The following is a 7,798-nucleotide window of genomic DNA, read 5'->3' as shown; positions in this document are numbered from 1 at the left end:
GGTGGGGCTCGAAGGCCAGCGCCTGGTGGCCGGGCCTGCACCGATGGGGCCTGAAAGGGTAACGTGGGTGGAATTAGTTGGAGCTGCTCTAGTACGACAACAGACAGTCAATTGACAGAGAACACTTTGAGACATAAATACATTGACAAAAAACAGTCACTGAGCAATAAAGGGTTAATAGTTATCTGGTAATGGCGGCACATTTTTTTTTTTTTTTTTTTTTTGACAATTGTGCAAAACGATGCAGAGTCCTCTAGCACTTAGAGCAGTTCGAATGACTAATATTGCAATAGTCCGGTGCAATGATCATTGTGCAAAGGGCGCAGAGACTTCAAGGAGTGTATGCAGTTTAAAGGCTGAGGCTGGGGGAGGCCACCTCATCCACACGCAGCATCAGCACTGGGGCGCCCCGAGGTTGTGTCCTCTCTCCGCTGCTCTTCTCTCTCTACACACATGACTGCACCTCAACGCACCCGGTTGTCAAACTCCTGCAGTCTGCAGATGACACCACTGTCATCGGCCTCATCAAGGAATGAGACGAGTCTGCATATCGACAGGAAGTGGAGCGGCTGGAGCTGTGGTGCGGCCGACACAACCTGGAGCTGAACACGCTCAAGACTGTAGAGATGATCGTGGACTTCAGGAGGCATCCTTCGCCATAGCTGCCCCTCACGCTGTCCAGCTGCCTTGTGTCAGCCGTCAAGACCTTCAAGTTCCTGGGAATTACAGTCTCTCAGGACCTGAAGTGGGCAATCAACATCAACTCCGTCCTCAAAAAGGCCCAGCAGAGGATGTACTTCCTGTGGCTTCTGAGGAAGCTCGGCCTGCCACGGGAGCTGCTGAGGCAGTTCTACACATCGAATTAGTCCTGTTCTTCCATCACAGTCTTGTTTGTTGCTGCTACAAAAAAGGACAAACTCCGACTGCAGCGGATAATCAGGACTGCTGAAAAGATTGTCGGTACCCCCCTACCCACCCTCGAGGACTTGCACGCTGCCGGAATTAAGACGGCATCTTTTTGCACAATTGTCAAAAAATAAATAAATACATTTTTACCGGCATTAACAGATAACTAGCAACCCTTTATTGCTCAGTGACTGTTTTTTGTCAATGTCTTTCTGTCTCAAAAGTGTTCTCTGTCAATTGACTGTCTGTTGTCGTCCATTACAACAAGCTGGAAATTTTTTGACTTGAGTTCGTTGTCACATTTCTGTGGGGCCAATTATGTATTACTCGTGCACTCACTGTAGTTGTCTCGCCATGCTGCACTATTTGCATATACTGGCCACTCATGCCAGAGTAGCATCTGCTCCATTTGCACACTGTTTGAGGAGTATCTGTAACATTTGCACAACCAACATCCCAGATGATCGCACTACTCGTCACTTTAAACCGCATACACTCCTTGAAGTCTAAGCGCCCTTTGCACAATGGTCATTGCACCGGACTATTGCAATATTAGTCATTCGAACTGCTCAAGTGCTAGAGGACTCTGCATCTTTTTGCACAATTGTTTTTTGTCAATGTCTTTATGTCTCCAATATAACAAATTCCTTGTGTGTTTTGGACATTCTTGGCAAATAAAGATGATTCTGATAAAGATGATTCTGATTCTTTCTATGAGACCTGCGATTGGCTGGCGACCAGTTCAGGGTGTACCCTGCCTCCCACCCGAAGATAACTGGGAAAGGCTCCAGCAGCCCGCGACCCTAGTGATATATATATATATATATGTATGTATGTATGTATGTATGTATGTATGTGGTGGCCGACTGGTTAGAACGTCAGCCTCACAGTTCTGAGGACCCGGGTTCAAACCTCGGCCCCGCCTGTGTGGAGTTTGCATGTTCTCCCTGTGCCTGCGTGGGTTTTCTCCGGGCACTCCGGTTTCCTCCCACATCCCAAAAACATGCATTAATTGGAGACTCTAAATTGCCCGTAGGCATGACTGTGAGCGCGAATGGTTGTTTGTTTCGATGTGCCCTGTGATTGGCTAGCAACCAGTTCAGGGTGTACCCCGCCTCCTGCCCGATGACAGCTGGGATAGGCTCCAAAACGCCCGCGACCCTAGTGAGGAGAAGCGGCTCAGAAAATGGATGGATGGATGGATATATATATATATATATATGCAAGCCAATCGCAGGGCACATGGAAACAAACAACCATTATATGTATACACACACACGCACACCATGTGCCTTTTAGTGAGAAGTGGCTTCCATCTGACCACTGTACCATAAAGACCTGATTGGTGGAGTGCGTTAGCAATGGTTGACCTTCTGGATGGTTCTCCCATCTCTGCAAGGGAACACTGGAGCTCAGCCTTAGTGACCATATGGTTCTTGTGAACCTCTCCGACCAAGGCTACTTAGCTTGGTCGGAAGGCCAGATCTAGGAAAGATGACCGTGGGCTTCAGCGGATTATCAAACAGAGAAGATTCAAGACTATAGGAGAGATCCAGAAAGAGTGGGATAAGGCAGGAGTAACAGCTTCAAAAACCACCACATTCAGACGCATCCGGGAGAAGGGCTAAAACTGTTGGGTTCCTTGGCTCAAGCCACTTCTGAGCCTGAGCCAACATAGGAAGCGTTTCAACTGGACCAGGGAGAAGAAGGACTGGACTGTCGGCCAGTGGTCCAAGGTCCTCTTTTCCGATGAAAGTTAAGTGTGCGTTTCATTCGGGAATCTAACCCTAACCATTCTCAGTAAATTATGATTTCTTCACAGTATTCTAACTTTTTGAATTCCTGATTTCGTGGGTTTTATGAGCTTGAAGCCCAAATGTATATAAATGTACATGTATGTAAATGTATGTAAAAATAAACAAATAAATACTTGTAATTGTTTAAATTTTGGGCCCTGAATCTATAATATATGCAAGTTTAACTTTTTGAATGGAATTGTGGAAATAAATAAACTTTTCCATGATATTCTAATTTTTTGGAAAGGGTCTGTATATCCATCCATGCATCCATTTTCTGTACCGCTTTATCCTCACAAGGGTCACGGGCGTGCTAGAGCCTATCCCAGTTATCTTTGGGGGAGAGGCGGTATATCCCCTGAACTGGTCGCCAGCCAATCGCAGGGCACATATAAACAAACAACCATTCGCGCACACATTCACACCTAAGGATAAGCAATCAACCTACCATGCATGTTTTTGGGATGTGGGAGGACACCGGAGTGGCCGGAGAAAACCCACGCAGGCACGGGGAGAACATACAAACTCCACACAGGCGAGGCCGGGATTTGAACCCCGGGCCCCAGAACTGTGAGGCAGATGTGCTAACCAGTCTCCCACGTGCCGCCGTCTGTCTATATATGTGTGTGTGTGCATGTCTGTAAATGTGTACATACATACACACACACGTTCAACGCATTGTCGTCGCTTAGGGGCTTAACTGTAGGTAAAACTACAGGACTAAATTTGGGCAATCTGCCAACATGCATTGGGCCAGCATGGCAGATTAGGGCCTATTACCTTCTTCATGGCAGTACAACAAATAACACGGCCCTCATTTCCCGGAGGCCTACGGCAGCGGGCAGACAAGCTTGGCGGCAGAGGGTCCTAAGAATCACCGGGCTAATTATGGTTGCTTAGAGACAACTGAGTTGGCTATGCTTGACCAGAATACGGTTACGCTTACAAACATTTTAGGTCAAGCCAAAGGACCATCTCTCGAAGTAACAAGAAATAAGCAAAAAAGACATAACACACAAAATCTTATTTTTGGGACGCTCAACGTGCGAACGCAAAAGGACGAGTCTCAAGTAGAAGAGGTACAACATGAGCTGGAAGCCATCAAATGGGATATAATTGGACTTTGTGAAATACGTCGGAAAGATTAAGCTATGTTGACTCTTGGTAATGGCCATCTATTTTATTACAGAGGATCAGAAAGTGGAGGCAGGGGTGGAGTTCGTTTCATTATCAATAAATATATCGTCAATTACGTTACCTGCGTCAAAAGTATTTCTGACAGAATCGTCATATGTACCATCTCTATTATAAAGCCTTACTCGCTTCAGTTGATACAAATACATGCGTCGACCATCAGCCACACCGACGATGAGGTGGAAGCGTTTTACGAATATTTAGCCCGTCTTTATAGTCAATCGAAGCACAAATTTTGAATAGTCATAGGTGACTTTAACGTCAGGATTGGCCTTAACTGCCGAGAAATCAGTTGGATCCTACGGAATGGGATCAAGAGACGAAAGAGGAGAACGCTTAATAGAATTTGCTGCTTATAGTTCATCAATTCATTCTTTAACAAGAAATGGAACAGAAAGTGGACACGGAAAAGCCCCAAAGCTAACACTAGCATCATAGACTACTTCCTGTCCAACGACAAAGGGGTATTTACGGATTGCACCGCCCTAAACAAATTTGGCATTGGAAGTGACCACAGATTGGTTCAGGTCAAAGTGCAAATCAACTGGCAACTTGAACGAAAGAAACTTCTAAAGAGCAAGTTTACCAATCTAAACTTAATTCAAGAAAGAAACGACACGTTTCAAATATATTTGGCTAATCTCTTTAAAGCTCTTCTAACACTGGAAGACAGATTTGTCAACACACAACAACGAAATTGTAAACGGCCTCGTTCAAACTGCACACAAAGTAGCGCCATCAACGAGAAAGACGGCAACATCCAGAATATCTAAAGCGACTTTCGACTTCATGAAAAACAGGCGAGAAATGAAGGGGCAGCATTATCAACAAAATTTAATATATTGAATTGTGCAAGACGATTCGGAAAAAGAGACGAGAAGAATTGAGAATTTACAATGTTCGGCTTGTTCAGAAAACACTTGAAGCTGGACATGGAATAAAAAACAAACACACTTTAATTTGCCACAAGAAAATAATTTTTGGTTTGAAAGTGGCAGGTGGAACGATATGTCAAAGCCGCCAAGAAATAGTTTTTTATACAACCCCAATTCCAATGAAGTTGGGACATTGTGTTAAACATAAATAAAAACAGAATACAATGATTTGCAAATCATGTTCAATCTATATTGAATTGAATGCTCATCAAACACCTGTTTGAACATCCCACAGGTGACCAGGCTAATTGGGAACAGCTGGGTGCCATAATTGGGTATAAAAGGAGCTTCCCTGAATTCATTCAGAAGCAAAGATGGGGCAAGGTTCACCTCTTTGGACTATTCCGCCAACATCCCCCGGACTCACGGCTGTGGTGTCCCCGGAATCCTCCCTGGGCGCTTCAGCTGCCCCCTGCTCCAGTGTGTTCCACTAACATGTGTATGTGTTCACTGTGATGGGTTAAATGCAGAGAGCAAATTTCGTGTGCATGCATGCATGTTCATGACAACAAATGGTGATTCGTCTTCTTCTTCTTTGTGAATAAGTGCGTGAGAAAATAGTCGAACAGTTTCAGGACAATGTTCCTCAACGTACAATTGCAAGGAATTTAGGGATTTCATCATCTACGGTCTATAATATCATCAAAAGGTTCAGAGAATCTGAAGAAATCACTGCATGTAAGCGGCAAGGCAGAAAACCAACATTGAATGCCCGTGACCTTCGATCCCTCAGGTGGCACTGCATCAAAACCCGACATCAATGTGTAAAGGATATCACCACACAGGCTCAGGAACACTTCAGAAAACCAATGTCAGTAAATACAATTCAGCGCTACATTGGTAAGTGCAACGTGAAACTCTACTATGCAAAGCAAAAACCATTTATCAAAAACACCCAGAAACGCCGCCGGCTTCTCTGGGCCTAAGTTCATCTGAGATGGACTGATGCAAAGTGGAAAAGTGTTGTGTGGTCCGACGAGTCCACGTTAAATTGTTTTTGGAAATTGTGGACGTTGCGTCATCTCGGCCAAAGAGGAAAATAACCATCCAGACTGTTATGGACGCAAAGTTCAAAAGCCAGCATCTGTGAAGGTATGGGGCTGTGTTAGTGCCAATGGCTTACACATCTGTAAAGGCACCATTAACGCTAAAAGGTACATAAAGGTTTTGGCGAAACATATGCTGCCATCCAAGCAACGTCTTTTTCATGGACGCCCATGCTTATTTCAGCAAGACAATGCCAAACCACATGATACACGTGTTACAACAGCGTGGCTTCGTAGTAAAAGAGTATGGGTACTAGACCAGCCTGCCTGCAGTCCAGACCTGTCTCCCATTGAAAATGTGTGGCGCACTATGAAGCGTAAAATATGACAACGGAGACCCCGGACTGTTGAACAGGTGAAGCTGTACATCAAACCAGAATGGGAAAGAATTCCACCTACAAAGCTTCAACAATTAGTGTCCTCAGTTCCCAAACATTTATTGAATGTTGTTAAAAGAAAAGGTGATGTAACACAGTGGTAAACATGACCCTGTCCCAGCTCTTTTGGAATGTGTTGCAGACATAAAATTCTAAATTAATGATTATTTGCTAAAAATATTAAAGTTTATCAGTTTGAACATTAAATATCTTGTCTTTGTAGTGTATTCAGTTAATATAGGTTGAACATGATTTGCAAATCATTGTATGCTGTTTTTATGTTTAACACGTCCCAACTTCATTGGAATTGGGGTTTTACTTTTTTGCCCCACCATGTGTGCGTGTATATATATATATATATATATATACATATATACATATACACACACACACACACGTATACACACACTATATAAAATTTTATAGCAAACGAAACCCCCAAATTCACCATCTCTAGAAACCAGAATACAATCAAAACACAATGAAAATGATTTTTAATGTATAAACTAGACAAGAACTTGCCCTCTGCAAAATAATGTGCTTAATAAATTTATATAATGCATACGTACTAAGATGAACTTTTCTACCCTATTCTAATTTATTGAGCGGCAACTGTATACGACTCAATGCTTTATATCAATTTACCTACTCATAATTTAACGAGTAATAATAGAAATCACTGAAGACAGACTGGCAGAAAAGGTTTCCCTTCTGACAGATGTTTCCACATTTTCAGTCCTATATCTTGTGTAAACCTTAAGAGTTCTTCATTCATTCATTTTCCATACCGCTTATCCTCACTAGGGTCGCGGGCTTGCTGGAGCCTATCCCAGCTGACTCTGGGCGAGAGGTGGGGTACAACCTGAACTGGTCGCCAGCCAATCGCATGGCACATGTAAACTAACAACCATTCACACTCACAGTCATGCCTACGGGCAATTTAGAGTCTTCAATTCATGCATGTTTTTGGGATGTGGGAGGAAACCGGAGTGCCCGGAGAAAACCCACGCAGGCACGGGGAGAACATGCAAACTCCACATAGGCGAGGCCAAATTTGAATGCGGGTCTGTGAGGCAGATGTGCTAACCAGTCGTCCACCATGCTGCCCCTTAAAAGTCATGTGAAAAATAAATTAGCTGAGCAATTAACATTTAGAAGGGTTACTTTGGAGCAATTTAGACCGACTTCTATGTTGGGCAGCACAGTAACTTCCCAGAACTTCCCATTTGAGGCAAATCCTGGCTGCAGCTGTTGTACAGAAGCTTTGCTGCTTATCTTTGCTCGGCATCAACAGACAAACTTGCATACTGTGATCGCAAGCCACAAAAATTTGGTTTCTCAGCCAATATAATATGCAAGTGGTTGGCTCTTTTGACAATTTTATGCACAAGCCAACAATTACGTCACAATGACATTTCGAAAATGTTCCCATATATGACCTGTGATTTATTGGTGACCAGTCCAAAATTAACACTGTAGCTCGCCAAGTATACATGTTGTTCATGTATTAGGATTTAGGACAGCAAAAAAAATCAAAACAAAGC

The sequence above is a fragment of the Phycodurus eques genome, chromosome 5, assembly GCF_024500275.1.
Source record: "Phycodurus eques isolate BA_2022a chromosome 5, UOR_Pequ_1.1, whole genome shotgun sequence".
Classification (NCBI taxonomy): domain Eukaryota; kingdom Metazoa; phylum Chordata; class Actinopteri; order Syngnathiformes; family Syngnathidae; genus Phycodurus; species Phycodurus eques.
This window is presented reverse-complemented; position numbering follows the sequence as displayed.